General features: G+C 44.3%; 1 protein-coding gene across 1 annotated transcript in view; it reads left to right on the top strand.

Annotated features, from left to right (window-relative positions):
* Nucleotides 1–22496, top strand: part of Nxn (nucleoredoxin) — a 158001-nt gene that overhangs the window by 71595 nt on the left and 63910 nt on the right. The gene's annotated exons all lie outside the window — the stretch shown is intronic.

Genomic DNA, 22496 nt, shown 5'->3' with positions numbered 1-22496 from the left:
GGAGAAATGTTCAAATGGGAAGGGGAGTAAGTGGGAGGGGAATAGGAAGGAAGGGAAAAGGAAAAAGAGAATTGAGAGAAAAAATGGAAACAACTTTTGTGAATGAGGAGGGAAAGTGAGGCTAAAACGAAGGGAAAGGATTGGGGGATAAAGAAAATCAAAATATGTACGGGCATAAGTTCCCTATGATGACTGTGCTTTTTATGTATATCTAAAATGTACCAGTGAAATAACTTTTAGAAATGCCTGGCACCCCAAAAAAATTTCTTTTTCAGAATCTTGATACTATAAAAATCAATATCTTTAGGTACAAAAGTAGGAATGCCTTTGAATAGGAGACTGTTTTTTTGTTTTGTTTTGTTTTGTTTTTTTTGGCGGAACCGAGGATTGAACTCAGGCCCTTGTGCCTGCCAGACAAGTGCTTATTCTACTGAGCTATCTCCCTGGCCCCAGGAGACTGGTTTTTTGTTGTTGTTGTTGTTGTTGTTGGTTGTTTGTTTGTGGTTTTGGGGGGCAAAGGATTGAACTCAAGCCCTTGCGCTTGCCAGGCAAGTGCTTATTCTACTGAGCCATCTCCCCAGTCCAAGCCTTTGAATTGGGACTGTGGGTATTTATAGCAAACACACAGGTAGGGACAGGTCAAGTACTGGGCTTGGTGCACCAGGCTAAATAGAGTCTAGTGTCATGAGTGTCAGCGTGGACCCTACATACAGTTCAAGTACAAAACCAGTATAAACAACCTACCTACATTCCCCCTTCTACCCAATATAGTTTATGGCCATTTATGAAGGGCAAAAATGTCTATAAAGACTAACCATTGTCAATTTGAGATTACCACAGAACTGACTTCTGCAAAAAAGAACTAATCAAGGTCCAAGATGCCCCCACAAGCAATGCCATATCGCAGGACTGAGCAGTCCACAGAGGACAAGAGCTGGGGAATCATGTTGACTCTGGAGTCCCCAGAGCTCATCTGCAATGCAGATGAAACACTGCATTGTGTTTCCTCCTCCTAGAAACACTGGAAATCCCTGTAGCCATTAAGAAACTCCTATAAACACTATATGGAATGAACTGTGGGAAAGGCTCACGTTAGATATACTCTGGACTCCAGGTTATATTTTAGGTATGATCTGATTGGCTATAAAGAGAGGGTCCTGTCATCAGTGGTCTTAATGACCTCCTCCAGGGTTAGTGTTTCTTTCTCCACAGAAGGCTGCCAATGGCAAGTACTGCAGATTGGTCTGATTATAATTAATTCTTGAAGACAGACGCTTTCTCTCTTTTCTCCTTAACTGACTCTTCATAATATAGTTACAACTCACTCATTCACTTCATCAGAGCTTGTATTATTGTCTCTATTACCATAATTGATGGGGGTGGTCTTTTGTTCAGCTGTCAAGCAATATTTAGACATTTGTTCTCAATCCTAAAACAATACAGACAGAAACAAGCACTTAAATTTATAGTAATTTGCCAAATCTTTGGGAGTCAGAGGCTGGAAGGACAGGAGCAAGATGAGGTGGGAGAGGAGAGAATAGATGAGCTCCAGCTTTTCAAATTAAGAACAACTGGGCATGTGGCACATGCCTGTCATGCCAGTGCTTGGGAGGCAGAGGCAAGAGGACCACCATGAGTTCGAGGCCAGTGTGGGCTACATAGTAAGACTTTGTCTTAAATAAGCAAACACATAAAACCAAAATCAAGTTGAGAACAATTTCTTTGCATTGTTAAATTCTCTTGGAAACCAGGCTAACTCCCTCTAGAACTTGTGGGCCATAACTGTGTGTTTTTAAAGCAAGGTATTCATTTTAGCCAAATAGCTATTCAAGAAAACAGTTTATGTATTACTTAGAAATCATGGTGGGACTGTCTTCGTTAAGTAGATTTTGGCTTTTGGTATGATTACTAGTGCTAGGGGATTATTGATGTTTATTTCCTACTGCTTTTACGCCTATGGGAAGGAAAGACAGGTATCTGCAAAATATTTATAGACCGAGGGGAAGGATGCCATTGGTCTCTAAGGATGATCTATCCTCTTAAGGTAGCTGTAATAACAACAATTAATGTGTATAGCACTCCAGGAAATACTTTCCTGTGTGATCCTTACCACAACGCTGAGCATATTTTCATCATTACTTTTGATGGAGCTGAAGCTGAAGAAAGTTGAGCTACTTGTCCAGAAACATTTAGTAGTGAATTGAAAATATTTTTCTTTTAATTTTTTTCCCCAGTGAGGCTGGGAATGGAACTCATAGCCTCTTGTGTGCTAGGTAAGTGCTGTACCGCTCAGCTAAATTCTCAGCCCCATTCTTTAAACTTTTAATATGGTTTCTGTGGTTTGAACAACATAGCCCTTTAGGAAATACTTGATACATTGTCTGTGTACTTAGGGATTTTGTATTACATTCATAATGTTGTGTGAATGAGGGTAGAAATTGTGTGTGTGTGTGTGTGTGTGTGTGTGTGTGTGTTTCTTTCTTTGTGTGTGATCCACTGAGAGGAAGGTGGGGAACAAATACTTCAAAGGACTTTGCCAAAGTGTAGATCATGGAGGACCAAAGAGTTGGATTTTCCCCCTAATAGGAGTGGGTGGTGTGAGAGTAGGGAGAAAGGCCTAAAATGATCGCATTAGAAACACATTATAGCTGCATCTTGGATTAGAAAAGGGACTCTTGGGAAAAGTTTTTCTTTTATGAGCCTTTGCCCTTCCTGTGCCCCTTCCTATTGTCCCTCATGGTGATGGCCTAGGATAAAACCAGAATGATGTTAGCTTGAAAGAAGGCGGGAGTGTTAACCAGACGGAATCTGGCAGGAGCCTTTCTCTGCCTAGGGCCCTACCCAGTGCCAGAGAGTTCCCGAGGTCCGGCCTGCTCTTCCCAGGCTGGGCAGGGCTTCCAGGACTCAAATCAGATTAGCAGATGTTGTCAGACATGTATGGACAGAGTTTGATCTAATTCAGTCTAATTATTAAAATTCTTGGCAGGAATGCTACATGAATCACCTCCCCAAAAATGTACATTAATGTTAATGCTACAAGTCTGACTTCAGCCCACAGAACTGAGAAAAAGTGGAGTTGTGAGTTTGTACGTGTAGCCTTAACTCTTTCTTGTCTGCAGGCTATACTGACTTTTTCCCCCTAAACAAAGGGACATGGGTACTAGTAGGAAACTGTTGGAGATATGAAAGGGGGTGACTCCAGGAGGGAGTTATTCTAATCTTTCAGATAGATGTCAGGCTGGTTTGGCTGTGGAGTTCAACAGCCTAGGTTCACATCCTGCTGGGCCTCTTAAAAGTGGTACAACTTTGGGCAAGTTCCTTTTATTTGGCAGAGTAAGGGGTACTTATGGTTGTGAACCCAGGGTCTTGTACATGCTAGGCAAGTATTCTACCACTCAACTGCACCACCAGCCCGTCTAGGAGGTTCTTTAGCTTCTGTGAACCTCAGTGTTCCATCTAGAAAATGAAAATAAGAACACCTCCAAGATTTGTCCTGGACACTAAATGAGTTAATGCATTTACAAACTTGTACCCGAATGGAAGAAGGCACTTAATAGCTGTTAGTTGCTTTTGTCACTATTATTGTTGTCATTGTCCATTGTGTTAAGATACTTTGGGTAGTACATTGTCAGAGTGATGGGAAGGGGCATGGTGGTACTTGCGTCTTGTGAGCTTTCATTTCTTCCCTCACTTGTCCTTTGGGCAGTTTCGGAGGGCAGAGAGCAAATCCTGGAGACCCAGTGGCCTTTAAGAACGCTTCTCTGTTCAACCCTTTGTGGGAAGGCAGGAAACAAAGGGAGGCACTATCTTTGCTTGTGCTTTTTTTTTTTTTTTTTCCATTCCTCTCTCTGTAAGAAATTTGTATCTACCTCTGCATATCTATACTTATTTACCATGATTTTCAGTAGTCAGAAAGATGTTCTGGTGCCTTCTGCAGGAAGTACTCATCATATCATAGGTTGCTACTGGATTTAACTTCACAGTATCACAGACTGTTACTGGATGTTAAGTTTTTTTCCCCATGGGTCTGAGACATAGCTCAGTGGTGGAGCACATGCCTAGCATGTGCAAGGCCCTGGGTTCAGTCCCCAACACCACAAACAAACAAAAATTTTTCCCTATTATTACTTTTATAGTTTCTAGTCAACAGCGCTAATGTTAATTTTTGTATCAGGAATGGGCTATACAGATATTTGACCTTTGTATGTGTGGAAGCTGTAAATAATGGATAAGATTGGTAAGAGATGGGCTTGCAGTAGAAATATTTTCCCTGGTTTTATGTTTATCCTGACTCACCAACTGGGACAAACACCCTGAGGGTATTTTGGGGGTGACTATGAAGGTTGGAACTAGTTTACAGATGGAGGGATGTGCACTGGGACATGTTAAAACAGCAAGTCGAAGGGGAAACTGTCATGTCGAGTGTTTACAGGACAAAATCCAGTCAACTCAGATTTAGCTAACATTTCTGAGATGCCTACAATTTGCCCCAGGCTTCATGCTGTCTTTCCCCCATGACTGCTATTGGTGGTAGGGACTGCACTCTTCATTTTACAGTGTCTTAGTTACTTTCTCAGTGCTGAGACATAATACCTGACACCCACAAGCATAAGGAAGGTTTATTTTCAATCACAATCTGTAGAATTTTGAGTCCATAAACAAGTGGCTTCAACGCAGGGTGATTCGGAAGAGGAGAAAGAACTCATGGCATGGCAGCAGAGAGGAGAAGATTTGAGAGAAAGGAGTGTTATGGTTTGTGTCTGGTTGTCCCCCTAAAATCTCATGTAAGTCATGGGGCAGACAAGGCTTGAGGAACAGTAAGTGGCTTGAGAGGCGGGGCCAGAGGACCAGGGTGGCGCTCGAGAGGCGGGGACAGAGAGGTGCAAACCATTAAACTGGCATCGAGCACAGCACCCCCCCCCAATGACAGCATTCCCCCCCAATGGCAGCATCCCAGCCTCTCCTGAGGCGCTGACCTCTCCTGAGCAAATAAGGTTCCAAGGTCTTGCTACGTAATCCAGGCTGTTTTAAACTATGAAACCTCCAGTAACTGTGAACTAAATAAACCTTTCGTTCTTTCATTTTGGGTGTTGAGTATTTACCCCAGCAACAAGAGTAAGACAGGGAGGAACGGAGATCCCGAGGGGACTCGCCCCAGTGACCACCTCCTCCAACCAGGCTTCCCCTCCCAACCTCATATTTAGCTATAAACTCATCAGCGGCCTAACTCATGATCCACTCACCTCCCCAAATCCCTACCCAGGAGTGCATGAGGTTATGGGGGGCATCAGATAACCAACCATGAAACCAGCAAGGAAGCTGAGGTCAGGACAACTGACACCCTGGAGTCACAATGGAGTCTGAGCATAGGTAGGAGTTGGACCCAAGCTTCATTTCCCTGGCCAAGATTCTTCCCCGGACTAAGGAGCTAACATCCATTAAGTATTCACTTCTGTGCCAGGTGCTGCTGTTCCATGGAACCTAGATATCATCCCCATCCAAGCCCCCATGTTTTATAAATGGTGATGCTGAGGCTTAGGGAGGTTCAGTGGACACAAAGTACTATGCAGAGCTGTTTTTCCCAATGTCCACATTGATCCACTTGATATCTCAGAAGATTCTTCCAGCCCAGCAGGTTGGGCCTTTTTACCTTCTCTGTGGAATGAGCCTGAGCTTTTAAATACTACAGTGTTTTCTTTTTCCTTTAAAATAAAAAAGCAAATATTGTTGGCTGGCTTCTATGTAGGCATTAACTTTTGAGTGATTTTTGGCCTCGCTAATAAAGTGCTAAAGTTTAGGACCAGTCCCAGTGGTAAGAATTTGAAAAATTAATGCCATTCATTTTTCTTTTACTTGAACCAGAGGATTCATTTTGCTTGTAAATAAATTTTTCACCTCCCCTTTGCCACCCACGGAGGACCCTAAATGCTAGCTACAGTTTGCCAACAGCTTGGGAAGAGAGGTTTGCTCCTGACATTTTCCCCTACCTTGAGTCCCTGTTCCAGAAGACATTAATTTGTGGAGATTAAAAAAAAGGGGGTGGAGGGGGTCCTGGAACTCAGCTGCAGTTCACCGGCCCTGTGGTTCTTTCTTTTAATTTTATTTATTTATGGGGGGGGACGCCAGCTCAGCCCACCAGGGGGCGGGGCTGGCTGGCATGTGGTGCTGGGGGATTGAACCGTGGTCCCTATGCTTTGCTAAGCTTGTTCTAAGTAGGTGCTTTAGACCACTGAGCCATCTCACCAGCCCGTCCCTGTGGTTCTTGAACCCCAGTTTTCCTATCTATAAATGCTGTCTCTCTTCATAGACATTCTGGCTACATAGTGTTAAAAACCAGCTACATAATGTTAAAAACTAGCTTGAAGAGATCACTTGAAGAGAATCCTCTGATTCACTGTGTAAAATTTATAAATTGGGCCAGGTCCTCCCTGCTAGATGCTTACTGTTTCCTCAGAGAGACCTCCCTGTCTACATCTTTATAACAGAGAGCTGGAAATGACTGCTGCCTAGGGAGAAAAGCAAGTGCAGAGGTCTTTCATTTTGCTGAGCCAGGAATAGCACTTAGGGCCTCTGGCATGCTGGGCTCTGCCACTGAGCCACACCCCCAGCCATGTTCTTTGTGTGCAGGGCCGGCGGTATTAGGGCTTGCTTCAGCCCCAGCCATATCCCCTTCTTCTTCTTTTTTTTTTTTTTTTTTTAAGACAGGAGTTTACTAAGTTGTCCAGACTGGGTTTGAACTTGTGATTCTCCTGCCTCAGCTTCTCAGAGTAGTGGGATTATAGGCACGTACCACCCCATTTGGCTCATGCTTTTGCTTTTGAGGTGCTACTTCCTAGTGATACAATGATGAATAAAGCAGCCTTTGCCCACAAAGGAGCCCACAAGGACCTGAAGTCTGCTAGGAAAAAGAAGCACCCTATGTTTCCTTTACAGCTCTTATTTATAGGTGTCACTTTCATGATTATTATTGTTTATTGACTATCCTCTGTCTATAGATTGTAGGGCCCTGGGAGCCCTACAGGATCCCAAATGTACCCAGCTATTCAGTGTTTGCTGAGGCAACAAGCAGATAGACTATTAAATGATGGCAGGGAGAAGCTTACAGTGCTGTAGCACCCTGACTGTAAGGAAGGTTTGCGCAGGTCAGGAGGCTGGACCACAGGAGGCATCCCAGCCCTGCCCCACCCCCACCCCATCTGTTTTGTTTGTTTGGCCAGGGTGCTGAGGTATCAGAGTAGATTGGAGATAATGTACAAAATGGTTCTTGACAGCAGAGTAGGAGTTCGGAGGAGGCAAAGGTGAGACTTCAAAGTATTCCAGACAACAGGAAATGAGAGAGGAACAGGCAGAACTAGGACAGTGATTTTCAGTTAGAAGCAATTCTGCCCCAGAAATATTTGTCACACTTGGGGAGCAGGAGACAAGAGTGCTTTAAAATGTCCTGCAGTGCTGGGTCTGGAGGTACATGTCTGTAATCCCAGCATTTGGGAGGCTGAGGCAGGAGGATTGCCATGAGTTTGAGGCTAACCTGGACTACAATGAGATTGTGTCTCAAAGAAAAGAAAAGAAAAGAAAAGAAAAGAAAAGAAAAGAAAAGAAAAAGATAATTCTTCAATGCTGTAGCGTCTCCCTTCCTTACCAAGAAATGCCCTAGCCCTCAGTGCTGAGGTTGAGAAACTCTAAATCCTGACTGGGGGTGGTGGTGGTAGTGGTGGTGGTAGGGAGATAGCTCAGTGGCATAAGCACCTGCCTCGCAAGCACAATGTCCAGAGTTCAATCCCTGGTAACACACACACACACACACACACACACACACACACACACAAATCCTGAACTGGGGCTTATTGGAGGTAGGGACAAAGATGCAGAGATGAATAGACGAAGAAAAAAATGGAAAGCAGTGGTTATTTGAAAATTAAGTGTTGCCCACTCAGCTCAATAGATGGAGAACTTTTCAGTGTACAGTATCAAGCCATCCCTAACTAAGAGTGAAGCAAGAATTCATTTAATACCAAGTTGAAGAGCATACTGTATGGAAGAAATCCACTGATCATCAAGGGATGCAGCATTAGGCAGCTAATAGGCGATGCTCTCTGATTGCTCTGTTTCCTTTCGGTAATAGCGCAGCGTGCAGGATGTCAGTGAGGCTGCCCAGCATTTTTCTTCTCTTATTAAATTTAAGTGATTGCCTTTCTACATCTGACTGATGGGATAAAAATGCATCTGACCCTGCAAGATGCTTTCAAGAAGAAATTGAGTTTCCTTGTTCTCCTTTTGACTACATGATCTGTCTTGCTAATTGATTGTCTTCAGTGCAGTGTTGAAAAGCAGACCTGAATGCAGTGCTTTTCTTGGGGGGAGGGGCAGTGGTGGGGATCAAACCTAGAGCTTCATGCTTAGGCAAGCACTATACCACTGAACACATCCAGGGCCAGGGAGATGGCTCAGTGGAATAAGCGCTTCCCTGGCAAGCTCAAGAGACTGAGTTCAATCCCCGGTTCTGCCAAAAGAAAAAAAAAGAAACCACTGAACACATCCCCAGCCTGATGACTTTCCCCACTGGTACATTTTCTAATGAGAACACCCCTCCCCTCTAACTCCCTTTCCCAGGGTCTGAACATTCACATTCTCCACTGATCCTGCCTTGGGCTTGCCTAGGACCTGCCAGGAGCTTAAAGTTGTTTTCTTTCTCCCACAGGAAATAATTTTCCTGGGCACGGCAGCCCTAAGTTGCCAATCCCTGGCTTTCACAAAGTCTCACCACGTGTGTGACAGTGGCACTATTGTTGGGAAGGCTAGAGTTTCCACTACTGATCCTGTGTTTATCTGCTGCAGAGATTTCTCACTGAGAGGTGTATTTTAAACAGTCAGACTTAGAATGGGACACATTAGGGAAAAAAGAGAGAAAATGTGTGATGAAGCGACTGAGAAGTGAGAGAGTCGTTGAATGGTTGTGTGCATGTGGTCAGACCTGCTTGGTCCGTATTGTTCCAGAGACCTGGAGAGGCTCAGATGCCTGTTGGTAGGGAACTTTGAACTAGAGAAGGTTCTTCTCCAGAAAGTTCTTTCTATGAAGACAAATATATTGCACAAAAACTTTCCTGGGCTAGGAGGAGATAAAAAGTGAGAGGCATTCAATAGTATAGCTGTTTAGATTTTAAAGTGAAGTTGAAACACAACGATAATAACTAAGCCCATCTGGTAAGCATATCCTGTATGCTAGGTCCCATGCTAAGATCTGTATATACATGAACCAACTAAGCCTCCCCCCCAAGAACCCTGGGAGGTATAGGAACAATTAATTCAAAATGCCACCCCCCCCAGAAAAAAAGTTCCATCTTGGAAAATACTGACAACATGGAGATACGTTAATAATCTTGAGAAAGATTAGATCTTTTTGAGCTGGGAAAATAGCAGCTTTAGAGAACACTTAGTTCTGTTTTTTCTGATGCCTTGCTGTGTTATGGGAGCGATCTTGAGAGTGTTTCTCCTGATTTACATGTTCTCTCTCATTTTTCATCATTTCTTCCTCTATCCTTTAGAGCAGGTGAATTTTTATTTATTTATTTATTTGTTTGTTTGTTTATTTATTTATTTTTCAGTACCGGGGATTGAGCTCCGGACCTTGGGCTTGCCAGGCAAGCACTTATTCTACTGAGCTCTCTCCCCAGCCCTAGAGCAAGTGAATTATAAAGGGCACCAATAAGTGGAAAGGAAATCAGGCCACAGGCAAAGGGAGAACTAGGATTCTAGGAGACCTCTAAGGTGACCTTTTATTTGTGAGTGGGATCTGGGTTGAGCTCAGCTCCCGTGTGCACTCTGCTGTCTGTGAATGGATGTGAATTTGCGAAAGTCATATCTCAATGGGGCTGTCTGGTTGGAGGGAGCTTGTCTGTGCAGGTCTGGTCTTTCCAGCCATCTCGTGTCTCTGCCACACTCTGCAGATGGCTCAGAACGCAAGAGCCAGAGCTTCAGGATAGCCACCACTAGCCCCGCAAGATGTGCATGTTTGCAGGGGCTGTGCGCAGACACTTCCCTGAGCCTCTTCGAAGCCAGTTGCTTTCCCTCCCTTATCTCAGGCTACTGGGTTGTAAAGTTAATTCTTGATAAAGGAAAAATCAAGGAATGGGTTCTTATCAAAGCCTGTGAATGTAGATATTAAGATGCCATCTTTAAGTTCTAGACAGGACCCCATCCCTGTGTCTAGCCTCTTTCCTGGGATTTTTTTTTTTAAGAGATTGGGTTCCTTGCTTCATATATGACCCACTGGAAGAATCTTAGCAATCCGTGTGCACTCAGTTTCCATTCACCGTTTCCAGTCTTTGTCCAGAGATGTGGCTGGATTCAGCTATAGTGGCGACCTTGAGAAAGCCAGAAGATCACTATAGGCCAGGGGCTTGGCTGGTGTAGGCAGGCTCCTTTCCCTCTGCAGCAGTGACGCAACAGGAACAGGTTTGCCCAATAGGGACACAGGGCAACATCTGAAGACTTTTTTTTTTTTAATGTTGTTAGAAAAAAATAAATACAATTTTAAAAAATGTTAGATTTTAATTTTTAGGGCAGTTTTAGATTTTCAGAAAAGAGCAGAAAATAGAGTTGTCCTGTACCTCCTCCATGACCCCCAACCTAGTTTTCCCTATTACCTATTACTTCCAGCTGGCAATAGCGTGCTACATTTGTTAAAATGCATGACCAGTGTTGACGCATTATTATTATTATTAACTAAAGTGCACTGTTTACATCGAGGCCCATTCCATTGGCACAAGCTAGGGATCTAACTGAGGCCCTCACGATGCTAGGCAAGGACTCCACTGCTGAGCTCCAGCCTCAGCCCTATAGTTTGAATCTTCTGTGACCCCCAAGTCCCATGTGTTAAGGGCTTGGTCCCCAGCTTAGCATTGAGAAGTGGTAGAAGCTTTGAGGGGCAGGGCCTCATGGGAGGCCTTTTGCTCTTGAGGGAGCAAGCCCTCAAAGGGGCTTCTGGGGCTGTGCCTCCGTCTCTTTTCTCTTTGGCTTCCCAGCTGCCACCAAAAGAGCAGCTTCCTCTGCCACACTCTCCCACCATCTTGCTTAACCTCCCACGGGCCCCAAAGTGACAGAGCTGACTCTCTATAGACTGAAATCCTAACGTATGAGCCAAAGTATGCCTTACCTCTTTTGAAGTTCATTATCTCAGGTTTGTTGCTCCAACGACAGAGCTCATACATACGTGCACAATGACATATACCCACCATGATGGTCTCATTTAGAATATCACTGCCTCAGAACTCTCCTGTGCTCCTAGAAACATTTTCTTCATCGTCATTGTCACATAAGGACATTACAGGCATCTCCTGGATAGCACTGGGTCACACATACCCAGGCTGCCATCCTGCCACACAAAGTCCATGATGTGTACACACATTGCCAGGGGTTGTGTGTGTGCCCAGAGTGGAAATGAGAGAGAGATAAGGCTCTGGGCCTGGCCAGGCCACCTAGGCACATGGTGCTTGGCTGGTGGAAGCCTGGCTTGCAGTTGCAAGAGAGAAAACTGGGGTGGATTTGGGAAGTATTGAGCATAAAAGTGACTATAACTCGTGGGCAGTTTTCCAACCATAATCCCTGCGCACATTCCTTTAACTCTCACCCTCTTAAATTCCAACCCCAAGGCCTGACTGAGTCCAGTTAAAATGACCTAAATTATAATTAATGGGTTGGGCATGGCAAGTTTAGTTTAGGTCACTTTCAAATGAAATTCAGTCTCTGATCCATCTAGAACTAAAAGCCCAACAATTGGGGTTTGGATTCTCTGTTTAAGCATCCTAGTTAGTTGCTCAAGGCCTTGGTTCCCTTTTCTGAAAAAGAAGACAGTTGTTCTCCTTGTAGACAGAGTCTCTTTGCAAGTTAGTATCTGCAGCATGTGACCATTAGCTTTCGTGATGCCAGCATTCTGTTGAGTACCCCAGAACATACGACGAGAGACCTGGTCTGTTAAAAATGGCCCAAGAAGGAAAGGGTGGCGTTTTTCTATTGGAAAAAGGCTTATGTGGATGCCAAGTGTGTGAGTGAGATGGTAAGCTATCAGATGACTACTGTTAAAGAGATTTATAAGGGAAAAAATTATAAACTTTCCAAGTCAGCACTTCTTGCAAAGGGAGGGCCCACAGGAAAGGGCATGTAAGCACCAGTCCCACGGGCCTCATGTTGCTCTATAAATCTTATAAAATGGGAGCATGGATTACATTGCTCTCCTAGGATGGAAGGAGAATCCCAAACCAAACTCACTCCCTTATAGGATGTAAACACGAAGACAGAGAATTAGTCTTTTTCATAAATTACCCCCTTCACCTTTATCTGCCTGAAGTCATCAATCCCCAAATGTAAGCAGAAAAAAACATCCTTTGGAAAACACTCTTCCTTTATGGGTGATGCATCTTTGGATTGGAGAGAGAAAAGCTTTGCAGGACAAAAAGGTTCCAACTGAGGCATATAAAACCAGTTGTATGAAAACTCTAATTATCTCCCACCTGCTGGTACTTTACAACGTTTGCAGGGAAAAAAAAAAAGATAATTGAGACCAGCACTTGATGTGCACTCAGGTTGGTGGGCTCTTTCCTCTTCTGAAAAGATTTGTTCTTAATCAAGTGTATTTCATAATAAGTAGGTCTAGATGCTGAGTTCCCATCAGCAGGTTTGATACTGTTTAATTAAGATACTTTATACATGAGGTGTTGACTTTTGTTCTCTTGAATTTAATGTCTTCCTAAGTTTGAGTTTGGGGCATTTAGCTTAGTGAGGGGATCATAGCTTGGCTGTGCTCCTGCATGCTCTTAGGGAGAGTGCATTTTTTATGGCATATGTGGGGGAAGCAAAGACAAAGCATTCTGCTGCCTTGCTCCTCACTGAACTCTGAAACATTCCTGGCCTTAAACTTGAAACCCCAGGCCCCACCCTCGTTTTGTACTCCCAAGGATTAATCTGTTTTTCTCTTTCATCTCCACCTTCCTCAGTCTCTTTTTGCCTTGAGCTGTGGAATCACTACAGGCATCTGGGCTCAGAAAGTCTCAGTGTGCTGCTAAACAATAACTTCATTGCTTAGGAAGCCTTCACCATGGATAGCAACTGGGCTTAATGCTCTCTTATGTTCTCATTTAATCCTTCTGAGAAGCCAGAGGTCACCTAGCAGGCAGGTGGTAGAGCTGAGAGTCAAACCAGTTTCCTGACCAGAATCAATCCATTAACCACAAGGCTATAATGCTTTTTCTCTTGTGTTGTAAGACTTAGAAAAACTCCCAACTTTCTCATTTTTGTTTTTCTGAGTCTGAAATTTCAAGTGGATCTGCCAGTGTTTATGTGTGTTTCATTGTGTCTAGAAATCCTCCCAACTGTGTTTTATCCATTGCAACTGATTGTAACAAGTTTTCTGAAGGCCAAAGAATACTGTATAGCATTCTTGATGTTTTTGTATTTTAATCTTTCTGAACTGCCTTCAGTTACACTGTAGGATCTAGATTATCTTGTTTATTGCATTTAAAGTTTCTTAAGCCCAGACTTTGGCTCTTTTTTTTTTTTTTTGTGGAACTAGGGATTGAACTCAAGATCCTTGAGTTTGCCAGTCAAGCGCTTATCCTACTGAGCCATCTCCCCGGCCCCCTTTGGCTCTTTTATACACTTACTAGGGCTCCTTCCCCTCATCCCATAAGTAAGGTATGAGCCCAAGTTGAAGGGTTCATTCACCAATCACATGCTGCGGGCCACATGCTTTCTGGCCACAAATGTCCCCCCTCTAGTGATCTCAATTACCTACCTTATGATTGTTGTCTTACTCCATTTTCTCATCATTGGGAAAAAAAACACCCAAAATCTACAACTTTAAAGGAGGAGAAGTTTGTATTGGCTCACAGTTTCTGACAGTTTTGGTCCATGGTTGGCTGGTTCCAAGGCAAAAATAGGATAAGTGGGAACTCAATCCATGGCAGCAGGAAAGCAGAAAGAAAAGAGGAGCCAAGGACAAGAATACGTCCTTCCAGGTCCCACCTTAAGCAACCTACCTCCAACAAGGCCCCACATTCTAATAGCACATTTAGGTACCAAACTCAAGAACGAGTGAGTATTGTACCCCCCAAATCCAGTCACCTTCCAAACACATGAGACCTAGGGGGGAACATCTTAGATCTAAACCACAATAGGTGCAGATATCTCTGACTTGTGAATGGGAGGGAGTGGAAGCTTGTGTGTGCCTGCTCAGAATGTCATAGCTAGTGTCTTGTCACAGAGCAGAGGCTTAAATCCTACCCTCTGTGAATCAGTTCTTTCCACTCTATTTCCTTTCCATCAAATGAGAACTAGGTGAGAAGAAACTTTTCCCTTTTTTTGAGAAAAGAGGTGGTGCAGGTTTGTAGAAACATGTGGAAAGCCTTTTTTCTCCCCCTACCCCAGGAGCCATAGGGGCCCTGTCAGTAAGGGTGGTTCCCTCTCATTGTGTGAATGGAAAAAGCAGGTCATGGAGCTGCCAGAGTTTGCATTCCTGTTTAATTGGCTAGTGCACATTTTCTTGCTTTGTATTTGTTTACCTTATGGCTAGTTCTGACAAATAAAATGGATTCTTCTGTTGGCCTCTTCACATGGGAAAAGGAAGCTGCAGGGCTTTAGTGAAACAAACAAAGGAGTGAAAATGCCTGGGACTTGGACAGTCTCCAAATAGGTGGTGTACACACCCCTGTAGGCTTGGGTGACAGGAGCATATGCACGGCCACTTCCAGGATCACACTCATCACCTCAGACACTGCCCTGTTTCCACACAGCTTTCTTACCCACACCCCAACCTCACACCCCTTCTAGCCCTTCTTCACGGAGGCCCCTCTCTGGCAGAGCACTGGCCACTCAGCTCAGGTGTATTTATTGAGCTCTACAGATTGCAGAGCAAATCTGTCAGAATAAGTAATAGAATGAAGTCGAGGCATTTCTCTTTGTGGTTTATGTCAGGACTCAAAGCACCCATCGTAACGATAGGAGCTCTTTCTTTCTTTCTTTCTTTCTTTCTTTCTTTCTTTCTTTCTTTCTTCCTTCCTTCCTTCCTTCCTTCCTTCCTTCCTTCCTTCCTTCCTTTCTTCCTTTCTTTCTTTCTTTCAGCTTTTTGGAGTACTGGGGATAAAACCCAGGGCCTGTGCATATTGGGTAAGTACTATACCACAGAGCTACTTCCTCAGCCTAAGAACAGTTATTTTCATATCCTTTCTATGTCATATCATTTCAGGGTTATTGGAAAGGGCTCTTCTATATACCTGCTGGAACTGAAACTTTGAGGAGCTTACAACGTCCCTTTGGAGTCTTTAGAGTCATTTTGCCATTGGCGTTTCTCTCTCTCCCTCTCCCTCTCCCTCTCCCCCTCCCTCCCTCTCTCTCTCTCCTGTGTGTGTATGTGGTTTCCCCTGGAGTCCCTGGCTGTTCCTTTGCCATAGTGTCTTCTATTCTGGTAGCTTAGCAACATTGCTTCTCATGTAGCAAAGCTTCCCTGGGCACTGCTGGCCTCCCAAGGAAAAATCATGTGAAAGTGTCAGGTATCCAGCAAGCTGTATCTCCTTGGACTAAATATTCCCTTTGGCTTGGTAAAGGCCAAACCCTTTAGTCCAGCATGGATGTTAGGGGACCTTCTGCTATCTTTATTTATTGACTTTCTAAAGCCAAAGTAATGTCAACAGAGCCAAGAATAATGTTGGAGAGATTTTATATAAGAACATAACCTTGCATGGTTTTCCTCACTGAAATCCAGGCTGCATGACCCTGGAGACCTAGGAGCAGCTTCGAATGAGAAATCCTGCACCATGATCAGATGGGATGAGTCCTGGCTGCAGAGCCCGTACTTTCTGATGAGCGCCACCTTGCCCTAGCCTCCTTCTGCCTGTCACATTGTTCTGTGCCAGAGTTTTGAGCTATATTTGGAGCCTTTGTTTAGAATTGTCTAAGAACATCAAAAGCAAGTACCCTAGTCCCCAGGAGGGCATGGAGCCTTTTCTTCAGAGTGGGACGCATGCAAAATGAAAAGGAAACAGTCACTGGCTTCCAGAGATGGTTCCTGGCTGAGACGCGAATAGGAGAAACTGAATACTGAAAGGAGGGGATGGACTACCAAGTCCTTAACCCTTTTTAAAGCCCACTTTATGTTTTACTGTAAATAAAAATATCCAGGGCTGTGGTACCTGCCTGTAATTCCAGTGCTCTGAGAGGCTGAGGCAGGAGCATCGCAAGTTTTCAGAAAGCCTGGAAACTTTAGCAAGAATTAGTCTCAAAATTGCCCAACACACACACACACACACACACACACACACACACATATTTATTTATCTAAAAGGGGCTGGAGACACAGCTCATTGTAAAGGCCCTGGGCTCAGTTCCCAGGACTGCCCTCTCTCCCAGAAGAATCCAGGGCTGGAGGTGGTGTTCAGCTGTAGAGCACTTGCCTAACATGCAGGAGGCACTGTGTCTCACCCTCTGCACCATCAAAAACAAAAAACCAGCCGTGTGTATCAATAATGGATGCTTGAGTATTATGGGATAGATTTAAACAGGTAGAAGTGTAGCTCAGGGGTCAAGTGTTGGAGTAAAGAGGAAGGGCCAGCTGTCCCATCGGTGGCGGCTCTGTCTTTGGCTCACTCTCTGGCGATGCTGACTCCCACCTCTGCCTCCTGTCCTCATTTTTAAAGCAGCTGCAGCAAGGCCAGAGTCATTTAAGTCTTGGTTTCCATTTTGGTCTGTCTTACGTTGTGAGAGTAAAATACCTGAGACTGAGGAATTCATAAAGAGTAGAAGTTCATTCAGTTGGTGGTTCCTAGGCTGGGATGGCCAAGAGCCTGACACTGGCATCCACTCAGCACCCTGGAGGGGCATCCGTGATTACCAAGCAAGCATGTGTCAGCCCAGGTCATTCTTCAGCCGCTTATAAAGCCAGGAGACCGGTACAGGGAAGCCCATCCTGAGACCTTATCTAATCCCAGGTGCCTTTCAAGGGCCCAAATACTGTCCATGCATCAATTTGAGAGTTAAGATCCCAGCACATGAGGTCTGGGGGACACCTTCCAACTGTAGCCACCACCTTCTATGAGAAGGAGACATACTGACTCAAAAAACATTGTCTTGAAACAGGAAGAAAGTTACCCGTTTTTGTCACTCGGGGAAGTGGCGTGCTAAGAGACAATGGGGATTTGGTGTTAGGACAGCTTTCTGTTTAGTGGCTCTGGTTCCTGCAACTCAGCCTCTCAGACCCTCAGTTTTCTTGTGTGTAAAATTGGGGGTGATCATGATGACGCTCTCCTTCACAGCTGTTGTGGAGATTAAATAAGATTATGTGTAAGAAGCTAGACAATGCCAGGTTTGAGAAAGGCTCTAAACTGGTATAGTGAAGAGATTAAGGCAGTTGAGACATCTGAGTGGTTTATCCCAAGGAAGCACTTTGGATACAGCTGAGTTTTGCCAAATCAAGCCAGGCCAAAACCTCAGCATCCCAGGTGATTCACTTTTGCCTTAATTTATTTTGTATGCATTTACTCAGCAAGTATGTGTTAAGCTAGTTGCGTATGTTCTCCTAGTGCCTGAATAGGTACTAAGAGAAAAGCTGAACCAAATAGTTCCTACTTGTGGTTTACCCAGGAGACAAAAATGGAAACCCAGTCATTACAATGCAGAATAACTGCTTTTATGTGAGATGACACATGTAAAATGCTTGCACCTGGAGCCTGGCCCTGTCATAGTAAACGGTCTTGTAAGTGTGTAAACCCTGTATCAGTGTAAGAGCAGGAAGGGGGCAGAGGGCAGAAGAGGACACCTAGATCAGCATAGGTGAGGCTTCGTCAGAGCCCTAGAGAAGGCTTACCGGGTGGGCAGGTATGCACATGGGGTGGGGAGCCGTGATAGGAGGGTGCATGAGGCCACCGCAGCAGCTGCAGCACACTTGCTTGGTGCACGCAGGGAGTGGACCCCTCCTCCTATTAAGGGGTTTGGTCTTTATCTTCAGGGTGATTAAGAACTGCAGAAGGTTGTTCAAACAGAGGCTTTAGGTTTTCCTGAAGGACAGATGGAAAGGAAGCCGCTGGACAAGTGGATCAACTTGGATCCAGACTCTGGCTGCCACCGATGGGGTAGAGATGAGAGGAGGTTTAGGGGCTGTCTAGATAATAGTGACCAAGAAAGGGAGAGGTATGGGAACAGAAGCCTAGAAAGCGGTAGATGTGACAGTGTCATTCCTGGAGACAGGAACCAATAGCAGAGAAAGATGGGGTGCAGGGGGGAAGAGGCTTTGTGGGTAGGTGGACACACCCAAGAGGTAGGCAGCCTCTGATAGTCTCAATTACCTATCCCTAGATGGAGGAAAAAAATTTTTTTTTAAAAAATTGAGATGAATTTAATAAGATAAAGTACAGTTCTTAAGTGTTCATTTCAGCACGTTTGGAATAACTGCCATACCTATAGAAATGCCCTTAATAAGGTGCAGAAACTTCTCTCTTTCTGCCAAGTTCCCTCACGTTCCTTTCCAGGTTACTTATCAGACAGCTTTCAACCCCACTTTCCCACGAAGACATCTTGCCACCATCTAATGATAAAGCACACATCCAGATCCTGGCTGGTTGCTCTTTGTTCTAGGCAACCTTCCTGATTGGTTAAGTGCCTCAGGCCCAGAGCACAGCCCCCAGCTCGGCTCCCTTGCATCAGTGACACAGACTGGGGGAGCTTTATGGAGGCAGGAGGCGTCAGAGCCTGGTCTGACCAGACTGTGGGATTTGAGTAGGAGGGCCTCATTGTGACAGGCTGATTGTCAGACCAGTGTCCTACCTGTTTCCAGTTAGAAGTAGCTCCCTTTCACGGTCATCGTACTCTTCGAGCTAAAGGGATCCTTCGTTCCTAAAGAAATATGGGGAATTTGAGCTACGGGTCTCCAGCTCAGGCCCTGTGGTGGCAGAGACAGCACCTTTTCCACTTTTTTGCTTGTGAGTAGGTGTCTATTTGTGTGCCAGCTCACGGCCAGTGGGTTTTCTGTGGTCTATTTTGAGTCTGCTTGGCTTTAATCAGAAAAATAAATACTTTATTATCTTCTCTCTGGCCTAGCTGAGTTAGGTTTAAATGGTCGTTTTTAACTCTGCCACATGTGAATTACAGGAAATGCTGTCCTGTTGGGGAAATGGGTCATTTCCAAGATTTTCTCTCCAGGAAAAGTATAACTCATCAGGTTACTAAGAAAGGCTCAGACAGGCAACAAAGAAGTACTTATTAAGATATTTTCTTTTTTAAAAAAATGTGTCCCTAATCACAGCCTTATCATAAACCTCAGCCCTCATAGTTAGTTCAAAGTTGTTTAATTAAATTCTTTCATTTTATATATGAAGAAATAAAACAGACATCTCCCCTTCCTTCCAAACAAGAATGAGTTATTTGCTCAAGAGTGTATGTCGTCTTCCAGGAGCAGGAGCAGGAGCAGGAACCATACACTGAATGACAATTAAGACTTTTCTTTAAAAAATTAAAAGAATCATTTGGGGGTCTGGGGATGGAGCTCAGTGGTAGAGCACTAGTATCTACAAGGCCCTGGGTTCTATGTCCAGCACTCAAAGGGAAAAAGAAAGCATTTTTTTTTTTAACTTTTTATTTATTTATTTATTTATTTTAGTGTGTGGCCAGTTCAGCCCACCAGGGGGCGGGGCTGGCTGGCATGTGGTGCTAGGGATTGAACCGCGGTCCCTGTGCTTTTGCTTAGCTTGTTCTAAGTAGGTGCTTTAGACCACTGAGCCATCTCACCAGCCCAAGAAAGCATTTTTTAAAATTCACTATGATCTCATATGTACTTAAACAATTCCTTACAATTCCTTCAATGAAACATCACTCAAGCTTGGTACTTTAGGAGATTTGCTTGGAATAAAAATGGGGTTTCCATTTCTTAACCAAAAGAAACAAAATTCAGAGATTCTAATGTCCTTTTGTTCATCACTTTCTTCTTGGACCAGTGTAATACTTCACCACAGTGGGCATTGTGGTTGAATTCCATACCTGTGAGAGAAGTTTCTAGAGACTTTTGTCTTGAACCACACGTTCTTGGCCAAGTTCTTTTTTCTGAGCCGTCCTTTTTGCTGCCCCCTGCTGGAGACCAGGAAGAGACCACTTTTGCAAAGCTCACCACCAGCTCTTCCAAGCCGCAGAAAGATGAAAGTCCTGCAAACTCAAGGCTTTCAAGCGAGGTTTTCGAGGTGGACAGCCCTACTCATCAGTAAACCAGTGGCAGGCATCCTTACTACCTTACCAGAGAGACCTCAGGTTCCCTGGCCCAAAGCCAAACTCAATTCCCCCACTTGCCACATGTTTTTTGTTTACCACTTTGTTCTTTCTCCTTCCCTCTCTGTCCACTCATTCATTCATACATTCCAGAAATATGTCCTGCAAGCTTTTTAAACCCTGGTTACTTCTGGTATAAATGGTAATGATACATTTACTGAAGCTATAAGCTTTACTGTTTCTCAACTCATTTGCTCCTATTGACTGAATCTAAATGGCCCAGGGCCTAATCCATATCAGTGTTCCCCTAAGGAACCTACCAACCTTCACTTTCGCTCCTCACCAGATGATTTTCTGCTGTACCTGTTGTTTGTGTCACTGCCCTACGTAGAATCCTTCATTGTTGATCCATTAAATTCAACCTCCTTGGCATGGACCAGCAAGCCCTGCCTGGATTTCTCCTGCACTCTCCCCTTTACATGCTGCACTTAACCACATTATTCTGCTCCACATCACCCCCTGTCATGCCTGGGAGACTTTGTGCATGATGGTGTCCCTACTGGGGTGCCCTGTTTTTCTCCATCGTACAAGGCTCTGTTCAAATGTAAGCTCTATACATTGTCCCTTCAGATGTTTTCTGCCCTCCACTGTATAATTGTTACTTTGCATCCAGATGTCTGTTTCGACACCTGTCACCTGTATCATTGTATCTACTTGTCTGTGTATCTGTCCAGACTCTGTCCCTAGGGTCCAGCTCAGGTTTTCTAGGTCTGGCCTCATTCCCAATAGTTTGTGTCAACATTGTCACAAATTAGACTTGTACTGGTTAGCTCCACATGGCTCTCGCTTTGCCATCTCCCACAGCGGCCTTCAAGGCTTCGTATTCTGTAGTCCTGTGGCTTTGCAGGTGTCCTAGGCTTCAACCTGCCTCTTGCTCTGTCTTGAATGTCTTCTCCATCTCACTCCTGGCCTGCCAGATCAGATCCAGATCACGCCTCCAAAACTGCTCAGGTGTCATTGGTTCTTTCCTCTAATTTGCAACAGGATTAAATAATAAAAACAGCTAGTACTTATGTGGCATGAAGCAGGAGCCCCAGGCATTGTTCTAAGCGTTTCACCTATATTAAGTCATTTCCTCTGCATGCTGGTGTTATTTTACTCATATTATCCTGGCTCCTAATAGTTTATGTGTGTGTGTGTTTCCTTATGGGATCAGTGCCTCCCTGGGGGCAAGGCCATGTATTAACTGTCTTTATATCCTCCACATGTAGCACAGTGCTTCGTGTGTAGAAAGAACCTAGTAATATAGTCATTGTTCACGCAGTGATTGCCTCGTATGTTTTAACATATTAGGAACTACTTTTGATTACATAGAATGCTGGGAAGGAGGGGTGAAGATAACCTTGTGCAAAGGAACAATCAGTGAATAACATTAAGTGCAATTGGAGTTCCCAAGCCAATGAGATCAATTCTTGGGCTTGGGAGATAATTTCAGAGGGCAAACAGTTTTTAATTTTTAGTAGTACATTCATCACAGGGAGCTGGTACATGTACGTAACACATCTTAATTTTTTTAAACGTATTTTAGTACAGGGTCTCACTACACAGATCGGACTCATAGTGATCTTCCTGTTTTCAGCCTCCCAAGTGCTGGGATTACAAGCACTCACCACCATGCCCAGTCTGTCACCATCTCAGTGCTCCCTGGGGGTGGGGCCAGCATGGCATGCTGGGGATCAAACCCCAGTTGTTGAGCCTTCCTAAGTAGGTGCTTTAGTCCACAGAGCTATCTGGTCAGCCCTCATAACACATCTTAGTTGTTTTTCAGTCCCCCTTCTCTCTTCTACCACCTCATTCCTCTCTTGGTTGCAGAAGACAAGCTCTTTCTTCCTTCAAGATGCTTTCTCTGTTAATGGAGAGATGTATCGAAAAGAGGACACACAGCATGTGGCAAATGGCCAAAGTGAGACATGATCAAGTACCAAATTAAGCTTAGTGATAGAGCACTTGCCTAGCTTGTATGAAGTTTTAACCCCGGAGAAAAAGATAAAAGAACCAAGTTAAGATTTTGTACATTAGAGGGACAGGGATATAGCTCTGCAGTGTAGCACCTGCCTGGCAAGTGAGAGGTCCTAAATTTGACTCCTAGTACTGCTCCCACCCCTGCCCCCCAAAAGATTTTGTACATTACAACTTATATTGCCTTCTTTGTCTACTATTTTTATTAGGTTCCACTTCGTTCCTCTCTCCTCTCTTCTTTA

Source organism: Octodon degus, unplaced genomic scaffold (genome assembly GCF_000260255.1).
Source record: "Octodon degus isolate 3935 unplaced genomic scaffold, OctDeg1.0 scaffold00072, whole genome shotgun sequence".
NCBI lineage: Eukaryota > Metazoa > Chordata > Mammalia > Rodentia > Octodontidae > Octodon > Octodon degus.
The sequence above is the reverse complement of the archived record's forward strand: the minus strand, read 5'-3'. Positions and strand labels throughout refer to the sequence as shown.